We start from the raw sequence: 13701 nt of genomic DNA, 5'->3' as shown, positions 1-13701 counted from the left end.
AAAATACCACTCACAGCACACAGCTGACATTGGTTTGCTGGTCCAGAGAGCTTGGAGCAAATGACCTCAAAGAAAAGGCTGCCCACGTACCTTTCTGTGTTCCCAAGGATATAGTCACATCATTCCAAGAGTGGAAAAGTTACACTATAGACCACAGCCTCCAGCCATGCCATCCTGTGCTGCGCCCCACAAGAGCTGGTGGACCCATCTAGAAAAGCATTTGGAGAGATGAATGCCCCAGGAAACTCAGCTGTGGGCAGGAAGCGGTTCATAACTGAGCAGGGAGGTTCTCCAAGTCAGAACTATTTGAGCCTGCTGCTCACTGCTGTGATGTGACAGGGAACCCTTACCATGCATCACGATCATCCGAAGTCACTGAAGATCCTATGGTCCTCTTACAACAAGTCGCCTCAGTTTGGTGTTGTCTATGCAGCATTTCTGTGGGGCTTGAAAGCAACTGTTCCTTTCCCTGCCTGCAGTCTGGAATGGCCAAAACACTGCTTGAAGCTTGGGCTCTGACTGATGTGTTGCAAGTACTTTGAGATGAAAGAAATGCAGAGGTATTACGTTTTTAGACCAGGCTTAGTCTGTCAGCTAAGACAAGTTTTACCCTCCTGAGCTCCAGGAAGAAGCTGACAGATTTTGGCTGTAAGTTAGCTTAGTGCTTTGCAAACAGCCTGCTAACACAAGGACCTGAACCAGTGCCCAGTGGCTGTCTTCACTAAACGGATTTGAAAAATGCTAATATTTCATCCCTGGCCACAACAGTGTTTCTGTTCATTTACTGCTGTTGTTTGTTAAGTGAACTTATTTATTTAAAATGCCATTCTATGGGCAGCTCCTGTTGAAAGCTGGAAACAAATTCCCCATGGATGTCCTCATGCCAGGCTGTGGCAGACCTGGTCCCAATGTAGGCCAAGATTCATTAGGATTGAGTGCTGTTCTCACTGCATGGTCCTCTGGGACAGAGGGAGCGCAGAGACTTGTCCCAGCAATACTTTTAACCTGTCAATCCAGGCAGCAACGCAATATCCGCTGGGGATTTCAGCTGCTTCTGTGATCCTGCCTTATCTCCCTACATCCCCTGGCGTGCCCGCCACTCGGTGAAATGTCACTTCTCTCTCCCCTTCTTCCAAGATGGAAGTGAACTTGTGTGCCTGGCAGGGGGGCTGACAGACATGAGCTGAAAGGCTGTCAAGGACCCACTGAAAAGCGGGCAAGCCACGCTGTGTCAGATTTCGGGGTCTAACACTGCAGCTTTCTGTCTGCTCTTGGGCCAGCTCTAAATGGAGCCTTTGATAGGCAGCCAGGCAGCTGTCATCACAGGGTCAGCCTCAGAAGCAGGAGGGTACGAGCACCTGGGAAGCACATGCCAGTGCACGGAGAATAGCAGCAGCATTGTGAGGCTGGGCACTGACGGGAACTAGGGGCGCTGGAACAAGGGGAGAGCCGAGTGTTAGACAGCGGGATGCACCGAGTGCCTCCGTCCACAAATCCCAGAGAAACCTCAGTTCCACGGTGACTTCTCATGGGTGAAGTGCCACCACAAAACCAGCCTCCTAACTCCTCAGTGCTCATCTCTCTCACTAAGAAATTAGCCTAAAGGAGACTCCTAAAGGGTAAAGTGTGCAAAGAACGCTATTTCCGATAACCATTCAATGTCATATCCCACTTCCCATGGGTGGGAACAGCAGTGGCCTTTTACTTTGTTGTGGCTGAACTCAGGGCACCTAAGCATGAGTAGATGCTCAAGAGCAGCGTGCCTCCTCCCACTACATCACAACTTTTCTAGTGAGCACCTATGTAGGTCCCTAATACAAGAGATTCAGCTCACCCCTGATGGCTGTGTGGGGAGAATAAAATGCTACGCTGAAAGGTATCTCCATGATAGCTTCACCCAAAGGCCTGATACCCATGCCTGTGCAAGCTGGAGTTACAGTTTTCAGCCCAGTTTATGACTACCAATTAAGCCAGTTCTATCACTCTGGAACAAGAGTTGGTCCTTTGCTTAGAATCAAGGACTTTCAAGTTACACCTGAAACACCTTGGTGTGGGAACCAGCTCACAGTCTGGACCCTCAGATAATGTTTTTTTCTTTTCTTCTTCTTCCAGAGACACTTTTGGAAAACCAGCACCTGTAGAGCGAGAGTTCTGTCACAAATGAGAGATTGGATGAAACTGAAAATGTTAGTAAATGATGAACATCATTGCAAGTCATCAGCAAAAGAACAGGTCAAAAACTCAGTTGCACCTGGGTCCGTGCTAGGACTACTGATATATATTATGAGTGACCTGAAAACTGTTGGTAGAAAACTGCAGATGACAGCCTTGTTTAAATTAATCAAGGTAAATGTGGACTCAGAAGAACCTCAGACTGACAAAGCTGGATGGAAGGGCAGACAATTGAGAGTGAAATCTAGCATCAGCCAAAGCCGGGCAGGGCAGACTGTCCTCAGCACTTCCATAGGGCTGGAATTTCCAGATGAATACAGGAAACAGACGTTTCAATAGCAATGACCTTTAATTCTACATCAGTGTCAAGAAAAAAAAAAAAAAAAAAGCACAAAACACCACTCATTCAGATACCCCAGGAAGGAAATACTAAGTGATAATAGATAGGAATTTTTGTCCCTATCTTCTGTACTCTACAGAAGCACTGCCTCTGAGGAGAAATGTCTTTACCCTTTTATTCCCTTCCTCGGATACTACTATAAAGAGCACACTGGAACTATGCTCTCTCTCAAAGAGAGCTACCACAGTCAGTTAGCACTGGATAACTTGTGGATGAAGACAGGAGGAAGAGAAGTGCAAAGCTGAGAGATAAAAGTGCCTGAAGAAGCCACTGCAACATGCTTCTTTGCAATAGGAGCATGGCACAACATTCAATGACAGCAAAAAGCAAGTCCTCATTTAGAATATATGCAGCCACATTAACTCATGGGACTTACCCCCACCAGGTAGCAGTCAAGATACTGATTAAGCAGGATTTAAAATAGGATTAATTAGGAGTATGAATTAGGAGGTGATTTATACAGGTTCTCCAGTTGTCTATTCTCTCACTAACAGCAGCCAAAACCTGCTGCAAGAGTCTCAGAGTAGTTTGGGATAATCTGCCTCCTAACATCAGGATACAAATATAAATTATAATCTCAACAGAGATTCAATTTAAACCTGCAGCACGTGGTGCCCTACTTCCCCAAAACTTCATAAGCTGGCAGGACTCTGCACACTGCAGGGTAGCAGTGTTCCTACAGAACATTCCTCCAGAAAAAGATTAGAACTGTACACAGCTGTCCCCTCACCTGGCCAAGGCACCACCAACTGGATCCACCTTCTAGGAGAAAAGGCAAAGAACACCCACACTTGGAGGCTGAAGTCAACCTCAAACCAGCAGGAGAAATAACTTACCCTCCAGACTCCATGCTCCAAACCCAGCTCTCCTGGAGCACCCTATATCAACCACCCTGGGAAAGAGCACAAAAGGAGCAGGCAGATAATTGGTGCCAACTTGTGGGATAACTTGTGCATCTCAGCCCACCGTGGTCTATTTCAAGTGCTGGATGGCTCCTTTCTGTGTAATTCCTCTGCACCTTCTTCCCTCCAGACCTCCCTCCTCTGCCCCTCTAGATGAGGAGATAGCTGTGGGCACCAGAAGCTACAGGAAGATAAGCCTGACTTGTTACCCAGAGGCAGAACAACTGCACCGGCCATGTGAACCCAGCTTGCTGGGGTCAGGCTACAAAGCACTGCAGGGTACAAAAAGCCATCAAAGGGAAAAATGATAATCTTCCTTCCCTGGTTACATTTCCCAGCTCTGCCTGGCCCTTTCCTGACCTTTACAGACTGACAACCCACTAAAGATGAACGTACACACACAGACACACACACCCCTTGCACAGAGCATTCCCCACATAGCGTAACTGCCCAGGACCAGCCAGCTCCAACATTCGGTGGCATCAGGATTGATGCTACCCTATGAAAACACTTGCATTATACGTTCCTTTTAACCTGCTCCACTTAGGATGAGGTAGGCACAGCAGACCCTCTCCGGACTGGTGAGTACAAGCTCACCCTAAGAAAAGCCCACTCATTTCCCCTCACTGGAGCACTACGAGGACTGTGTAGAGACTTCATCACTGCATGAGCACCTCTGGGGACATCTAAGGCCCTTCTCACTGGATAGTCCCATGCAGAGCAGCACAGCACTCATAGCTCCCAGCTGTGAGAAACGCAGACCTGCTCTTCAAGGGATGGGTTTCCAGAGTCCTCTGGACAGTGAGGTGATGTGAGAGATGACACCTCTAGCTAGTGGGAAAAATAGGGGCATATTTAGCACATGTCCCAGCTGAAAAGCAGGAATGTTAGGGCCATAAGGCAGCATAACCTGCAGCAATGGCCCAACACAGTCTAGGCCTGACAACAAGGCAGATTCCCCAACAGCACAAACGGTGAACATTAACCTCTTCCAAGAGCCCTACTGCTCCATTTTGTCTCTCAAATGCTAAATAGAGAACACAGAGTCTAATGTCACAACAAAAGCCTGGAAGCCCTGGTCCTGAGCCTGGCTCACCCACATTAACACCTCCCTAGCACTGACTTCATTACTTCCCTGCTCCTCTGTTTCTCCACAACAAGTTCCTCTGGGGATGGTGTTGATCAGGGTGGCCATGCCTGAGTAGCTCTCTGGAGATGCTGAAAGGGAATACTGGAGAAGGACAGAGCAGGTTGCTTACAGTGCATTTGGTTACAGATTGCACTCATTTCCTGCCTCCATCAGCCTTCTGCTCCTGCACTGCAGCAAAATCCTTCTGATCCCACACCTGGACCCCATTCAGAGCTCTTCTGTCACTGATTAGCTACACTGCCCTGAGGGCACCCTAAAGGCAGAGCTCCTTACAGAGGGCACAGGTCTCCTCTCCAGAGCATGCTCACAGACCCAGCTGTACGCACAGTGCTTCTGACCACACTCCCACTGGCTAATCCATCAGCACTCAGACACAGACTACATGTCTATCCAAACCTCACAGAGGCCTCTGGGAGGATTTCCACTGACTTCCACAAACAGTGAGTCAGACTCGTTTGTCTCTCCAAGGAACACATTCTTAGGATTCCCCCCATGGACAGTAACCTACCAGTCTTCAGATACCAAATGACTAACCTCACATGGCTGCACATCCTCCTGGCACCGCAGTCTTTTAGGCTTCTCTTCTCCAAATATCACGTTCAATCTGGTTTGCTTTCACTCGAACATCTCCTGGCACCAGGAACCTTTATTTCCTACCACTCTTTCCAATTTCCAAATCCCTTTGGCATCTCCACGCTGCAGTCACTGGTTACAGTGCTCCCAATTTAGTTTCCTCTGTGGAAATTAATTAATAGATATATAGAAGAGGAGGAAAGCAGACTAATGAAAAGGATTAATCATATCAGGCTGAATGCTGATCCCTGTCCCACCTCACTGGCCATCTCATACTATTACATACCAGCTTTTCAAGGACTAAGACAAGATCTTTCTGTCTCAAACTTACAACGATCATTCTTTGACCGGTTTTCAGTTTCCATTCTCTTTCCTATCTGGAGAACAAATGACCACTGCTAATGGGATTTCATATAGCAGAATCATATAGCAGATTCACTAGGACTCAGATACATGTAAGGTATCAGCCAAAAAGGTGAGTGAACAAGCAAAAGCAACCGCAATCTAAGAGCACTTGCCTGGCCTGGTTTACTCTCCATACCGTCTTCACAGATGTCATTACTTGCTCTTAAGAGCTCCACTTCATTTCTTTCTCTTTTCCATCTCAGTTTCCAAGGAGATACCTCCACCACAAGAACCTCGATACTCCCACCGTCCCTACCCCTTGCTTCCAGCCTCTCTTGAGCACATTTCTGCTCACATCATCTTACACTAAAGCTGGAAATAAGGAAAACCAAGGTACAATCTGAAGAGCTCAAGAATTTATATAAAAATATCTGCAGTAGCTGAAAGTACTATACATTTGCATGTATAGGCACGCCAGTGGATGTAAAGTCACTTTCGGCTCTGGAAAGCTCCTCACTGCTTCTCACAAGTAGGAAGTGGCCACAAAAAATGCTCAACATCCAGAGGAACTTTGCAGCTTCAATTACAACTGCTGCATTTAAGCTGCCTGTGGATCACTAATGATGATGCTGACAGATATCTCAAGAAGAATGAGACCAATGCTCTATCTATCTCATTCTGAGGCCTGAAAAAAAATTAAAAAAAATCAATTTATTTGTTATCTGAACATCTCTCAAGGAAGATGGCAGAGCAAATGTGTCCTTCCCATACGCACAAAATTTGCTGGGTTGGAGTACAGGTCCATTTCCCTCCTCAGGGAAGGCAAGATATACTGCTTCCCAGAATGTCTCCAGATTGGTCCAAGATTGTTATGAGCGGGCTAATAAATGGGTTAAAACTTGATTGGAAGATTAGTCTCAGAGGGCAATGGTTATATACTGCCTCAAGGTCAGTAACAAGATGTATGCAGGGGTGCATCCCGGGACCCGACCTGTTTAAAATCTGTGTGTATGATTTGGAGGATGAGAATGTGCTTTGTCACATCAAGTTTACACTTGACACAAAACTGGAGGGGTGGTCAATATGCTCAAAGCATGGCTGCCATCCAGAAGGACCTACACAAGCTGCAGGAATTGGACTAAGATGAACCTTGTGGCATTCAACAAGGACAAACGTGAAGTCCCACACCTTGGAAGAAATAAGACACTGCAGCAGTCCATGGCATGCAATGCCTGGTTGGGCAGCAGTTCTGCTGAAGAGGACCTGGGGCCTGATGGGCAGTAAACTGAGTAAGAGCCAGCAGTACGCCCTGGCAGCAAAAATGGCCAACAGTACCCTGAGCTGTATTCACAGGACCACAGCCTGTAATTATTTCCCTTCAATTAACACTTGTCAGACTACATCGTGAATATGGCGTTCAGATTTGGGGGCCTCCGTACAAGAGAGAGATTGATAAATAGGAACAAGTTAAATAGAAGGTGAACAAGGTGGCCAGGGAGGCTGGAGCATGTGCCTTGCAAGGGAAGACTGAGGGTACCAGGCTTGTTTAGCCTGGAGAAGAGGTGGCCTTGGAGGCACCTAGCAGCAGACATTCAATTCAGACACCTACCAGGAGCTTAACAAGAGCCAGACTCTTTACAGAAGTACAAGGAGGGATGGCAGTACACAACAGATAGAAATAGAAACAAGAGAGGTTCACAGTGGATAGAAGAAAAAGCTTTTCCAGCATGAAGACTGTCAAGCATTGGTACAAGCTGCACAGAGAGGCTGTGCCATCTCCATCTTTGGAGGTTTCCAAGATGTGACAAGGATAATTTATACAAAGAGCCTCCAAAGATCTTGCCGGTGATCTCACTCAATACTTAAGATAAATAATTAAATGAAAATTTTAAAGTCCTATGAAACTCAGGCAAAGTCTGAAGCAGTGATAGTGAAATTCCCATATTCTGAAAAGGACAAATGGAAGTTGTCAGGGAACTCTAGATTGGTTAGGCTTGATCTCAGCCTGGACAAAACAACGAAACAGTTAATTCAGAATTATAATGGGAAAAATAAAATCAGAGGCTAAAAATATAATGGAAACTAGGTCTTGTTAGGCTGCTACCCTGCTGCCTTATCTCTTTGGCTTTTTCTTCCTTTTTTTCTAAGGCAGGATGACAAGCTCTGGGCTGGGCTGCAGGGGAGAGGGGGGCAGACCTTTGCCCAAGGACTGGCAGGTAAGAAAACTGGGGAGAGATGTATCCCCACGGAGATAGAGGGGCAGAGCTGGGGGCTACAACCTCTGCTCCTGATTAAAGGCAGGCTGCACACCTGCCTCTGGAGGAACAAATATCATGAGGAGCGTGGGGCAGCATGAGCAGCTGGGCAGGGAGGGTACTCCCTGAGATGTGCCCTGGATTTAAACAAGGAAGACAGTGGGCAAAGTTGTCCAGAAACAGTGTCTCCCGCCATCTTCACAAACAGATGGAAACAAAATACAAAATTATTTGCTTCTAACTTCCTTCTATTACATCTCAAGTAGCAAATGCGTACTGTGAGCAACCTACATGGTATGCAATTTATGGATTAAAAACTGGCTTCCCACTTGAGATCCAAGAGCATCTGTCAGCGGTAAGACAGCACTAAACAGAGAGACTAGCAAAAGCTTGCCTTGGCTCACTGCAATTCCAACTCGTTGGTTTACATACTACCTACAGATTGGTGGAATGAATTAAAACAAGGAGAGAGGCTACTCTCAGCCACATAATTATCATCATTCTTTATAACTCAGCAACACACAGCCCAACGCAAAGTACAAAGTGGGACTGATGCTGCAGGGGATCATCACAGAGGCAAACTTGGGAGTCCCAGGCACAACACGAGCTCTCATGTAAACCTTGCATCTATCATGTGGGAAAGTTTGAGGAAGAGGTAAATATCCTGCATGCATCAATAAGGCAGTCAGGAGATCCCTTGCCCCACAGCAGGTGCAAGCATTTTGCTCCCTTGTTTATTCAAGGCTGCGAGGACATAGCATGGCAAAGCACCTGAGAGCAGGGTGCCTGTCTTGTAGGCAGAACTGGAAGGAGTTCCAGAGCCAGGAGGTCGAAGGGTGCAGCTTCAGAATGAGGCATTGCCATGCTGCCTCTCCATGGTAAGGGGAATTATAAGAAAAACGAGGCAGATGAACTCACAGTGGCTTGGGGCCCTTTGCACAAGATTAGTTACGACCTGGACGAGTGTTTATGAATCCTTGCAGGCATTCTGGATGAACTTGTGTTGCAGGAATTTGTTTGCACCCTGAGCAGGATACACCATCATGGATTGCAGCAAGACAGACTGTGCACATCTGAGAACTTATTAAAAGCTGTCTACAGAGGATGTGCAACATGGCTCTGAGTAGATATGGACAGATTGCACAAGGTCACTGGAGACATGACTGGCTCACTGCTAGCCTGGTTAGTTGTATTTGCTCTTTCCAACAGCTCAGTTCCCAAAAAAGACCCTCATTTCTATCCTTCAGTAATCAGTCAAGGGTCAAACGAAATGCAGAAACCATCCCAGAAAATGAAAGGGCAGCTGATTTCATACAACCAATTTCCCTTTTACTGAGAGCTGCCACAAACAGTCCCCAGTGCAAGTCCTCTTTGATATGTAGGCTAAGAGACAAAGTAGTTCTGAGTGCTCCCGTGTCACTCCATAAAAGCACTGCAATAGCCCACAGTAACTGACCACTAGCTCCCTAGCACTACAGTCCCTGCTCTATTCCCCATGCTCCTTTTTGCCAGGAGGCATCATCTATTCAGTCCTTGCTGGATTGTTTTGTGGAGCACTCTGATTAGTGCTGAACCAAAATCACCCAACCCTTGTGGACCTTTTTTCCCCCCTCCTACTACCAGAATGAGATTTCATCTTGATGTTCAGAGCCTGGAGACCCAGAGGCCAGAGGTCACCACACGATCCACTGAGCCACCCAGTCCCTAGATCACAATGTTAACAAATCACCATTTATCTTTGTTACTACAGCAAGTGTCCAAGGCAAAACGGTGCCAAAGATCACATCTGTTGGGATAACCTATTGATTTGTGTCATATTCCGCCCAATCCCTATTTTATTCTTGCTCAAGCAGAGGTCAAGGCAGGTTAAAAATAACTCCTTCAGTCTGAGGTGCTGGACTGAGGATTTTAAAGGCGGCTTGTTCTTCCCAAGGGTGGGGGCTCAAAAATCTCTCCAACAAGCAACAGGAGTAGTAAAGCTACAGCCATCACCAGCAAGAACTTGCACTTGGGGAACTCACGCCACAAGAGAAGGCTTTGCAGCTTTAACTAAGAGATTTTTTTATTTTTTTTAAGAGAGAATAAATCAGTCTTCTTAGTTCATTCAAGCAACTAAGCATTACAAAAGTTTACGTGATGTACATACACAGTATACGCTTTGAAGTACCAGCGCAGGCTGATGCAGCTTCTATTACAGCATTCACACCTCCCAGCCAAAGTACACAGGCCAGCATCAGCATAATTCATTGTCCTTATTCTACAGTAAGTTATGTTTTTGAACTTTATTACAGGGGTAAAAAGAACAAAAAGATCAGAGTTGAAGGTGTTACTGCTGTTCCTAACACTTAAGCTCATGTATCATTTTTGTCAGAGAACTCTCTAGGTAGATGCAAATTTTTATTTATATTATTTTATCCCATTTCAAAACACTTTACACGGGAGTTAAATTGCCAACATTTTAGAGATATTTTACCTTCCATTAACATTATGGCCTGTAGAAAATTAAATTTTAAACTAATACACATTTCCCCAGCTTTTTCATTAAAGAAACATAATGTTCATTCAAAGCAGAAAACAGATCTTTAATGCATCTACACGGCCTCCTGAAATTTTTCCCAATGATGCAAAAGATGATCTTGCCTTTACTTGGGCTTTGGTAACTCCACCCCTATACTCAGATGATTAGGAAAGCAGCCCAGTTTGTTATTTCATCTTCTTCTAACACCAGAGTCTCTGATGTTCTTACTAAAGCTCTAAGGGAACCCTAATAAGTGGGCAGTCCTCTTTTTATCTCCACACAGATACACATTTGCATATCGTTCATCTAATGACCACACTATAGAAGGCCACTGAAATCTTCTGCAGAAGGAAGGAGATTAAAGCAACCTGTGCTACCACGTGGTAGAAATAATCACTCTGATGGAGAGAGAGAGAATAAAATCAACTTATTACCAGCACCTTGCCTGTAGAGGAGAGAGTATCAAGAACTGCAACATGTCTCAGAAAATTTCCTTGCTTATCCAAAAAGTGCTGATAAAATTGGTTCCCTTTCCATTTCTTCCTTGGAAATGAGGGGCCAGCATATTTTAGGAGCACACTTTAGTCATAGTACTCTGGACAAGAAAAAAAAAAAACATCCTGGCCTTATGTAGAAGATGTAGTGTGGCCATGATGCTGTGCAGGACCTCCTTGGGAAGTGAATGTTCAGAAACCCCACCTCCAACAGGATGATGGTGTAAAACTTCCCTGTGAAAAGTCTTTGTATAAGGCTGTTTACTGGATTACACCAATAAAAGCCGGGCTCTGTGTCTGATGATCCAGACTTCAGCCACCTTAACGCTGTCACAACAAGCACAAGAAATATCAGAAGGGGCTGATGTTCTCCTGGACCTGCAGACAGGCACAGGAGATGCAGCCATTTCACCCTTCCTCAGCATCCTGCAGTTTTGGCAGAGACGGCAGGGGGTACTAGCCAAAACCTCTCCTAGACACCATCAAGAAACACGCAATTGTTTGTCCACAGAACTACTCGGTCCCGTGGCTAAGCAGGCTCTGAGATCACCGACAGTCACCAGATCCAACATGCAGCAGCCAGCAAAGCCAAAGAGCAGCTGATGTCCCAGCAGTGCCACGCTCACCTGTGCGATGCACGCTCCAAAGTCACCTCCTCCCCAAGGCATCCCTTCACTGGATGTTTCTCCCGCAGGAGGGCAGAGCCCAGCGCTGGGCTGCAGGAGCCAGCTGCAAGAAGATTTAACCAGCCGTGGCTGCTCATTTACAGGTTAAAGAGGAGACCTCCAGCACAGCCAGGGGCAGGAGGCAGCAGGGAGCTGGCGAAGCACTCCCCTTTCTGCTCCCTCTCAAGCGGTTCTGCGGGCGATTACTCCGGAGCACCCAGCCATACCGAAATCAATAAACAATTTCTACGCAGCTCGGAGGACTTTGCCACACTTAATAAAAGTCTCCAGGCACAGTTATGGCTTCATTTCACCTTAACGTCTTCTTTAACTGCCCCTTCTTTTCAAGATCAATTAGAAGCACGTGCAAAGAGAATAAAAACAAAAGAAAAAAAAAAAAAAAAAAAAAAAAAACAGGGGAAAAAAATAGATGCAAGGTCAACTAGGCAGCCCAGCTCTCTTCCTCCCCTTACCACTCTCCTAATGGGCATGTGTAAATACAGGGACTGACAGGTAACTCATGCCCATTACAGCCCCTGGTTCTGGGCACAGACCAGCCCAAGACCAGCCTTATTTTGGAGAGCTGGACTATCTGGTAAGACTCAACTGAGCCTGTAGGAGAAACCTTTGTTCCCTGCAATTTCAGTGCAAATTCAGGACCCCATAACAATTCCAGATACAAAGGGTTGGTTTTAACTCTACCTATTCTTGAAAGGGATACAGCACAGGCACATCTGAGCAGGTCTTTGTCTTGCCCTCAGGTGTTTCCAGTCTCACTGTCTCAATCATGCCTTGACTTCTGATGAGACATCCAGAACCCTGCCACTGAACCATCCTCAATTCCCCAGCAACTGACAAGAGGAAAGGGGTAATGAAGAATAACTTCCATTAACAGGAATTGGGGGCAAATAGCTGCATTTTGGCCTCTCCTCCAACCTTGCAAATTAGGGTGCTAATATTGCTTTGATGTTATGTATTCAGGTTGAATGTATTATAAAAAGTTGTTTGTTTGTTGTTTTGTTTTATTTTTTGTTTTATTTTGTTATGACTGCAATGGCTGGTTCTGCACCTGGGACATAAGCTCTTGCACAGACCATAGGACAGTGACGTTGTGGAGGACCTGTCCCATACACCTGACCTGCAGTCCCTAAGAGGCTCCTTGAGTCCAAATGCTTCCTCAGATAGAACCCAGAGTCCCTGCCCTGGGCTTTGCTGAGCCTGCTGGCCACCATGGCTATTCAGTCAATGTCAGCTGAACCAACTCCTTCATCATTTTGCAACATTTTAGACCTGTGCAAATTATGATTAAACAGCTCCATGCCCCTGACGTCACCACAGTCCCTTAACCAAAACTGTACAGTACAAACTGACTGAAATCATTAAAACTCATCGATTCTTCTAACTGCTGCAGGAATCAGCAAGGGAATATCTTGTTTGCACTCATCCCATCAGACATGGGAAGGAGTCAGCAGAGAGAAACCCTGGGCAAGCAGCCCAGGGGGGCTGAGCCATCCAGAAAAGACACTGCTGAACTGCCTCCACTTGGTAGCGTTAGCCCAAGAAGTACTGTTCCCAGAGGTAATAGTTTGGCCTCCTAGACTGCTGTTAGGGAAATGGATCTTCCCACTGAAAGCACAGCTTGAGAGCACAAAGCATGGGGACTACAGAAAGCAGGACACCACTTACCACCGTGCCACTGTCACCAGCAAGGCATCTCCCAACTGAGGCCTCAATTCACAAGTGCATCTATACTGAGTGTGGGTCTCTTTTTATGCCTCTTTCACAGGAGCAAAGAGTACAAAGGAGGAAGCTTGGGGACAGGCAGACACCGCTCTCCAGCTGGCTCCCACTGCTTTGGTATGGCACACAGAGAGCTAAATGCATGCACACAGTCATTGTAGCAGTCTGGCTTTTGGGATAAAAAAAATCCACACCGTGGATAAAAAATAAGGTGATATAAAGAGGAAAATTTCACTCAGCTTTCAATACAAATCATATTTCCCTGATAACATCTCCAAAGTGTGGGCTGTGCTCCCCAAAGACACCTACTTAATAACTTGGTTCCTCTTCTTGCCTATACATGCCTTCAGACACACGTCTTCCCTGATGCCTTTCAGTGTGCTTTAGCTGGTATCCTGGGATGCCCTGGCTCAGGTTCTGAAAACTAAGAACCTGTCAAGAATTCTCTCTTTTTCGCATGTTTATTTCACACTGATTTCATCACAGA

The sequence above is a fragment of the Aythya fuligula genome, chromosome 5, assembly GCF_009819795.1.
Source record: "Aythya fuligula isolate bAytFul2 chromosome 5, bAytFul2.pri, whole genome shotgun sequence".
Lineage (NCBI taxonomy): Eukaryota > Metazoa > Chordata > Aves > Anseriformes > Anatidae > Aythya > Aythya fuligula.
Note: the sequence above shows the minus strand (reverse complement) of the source record.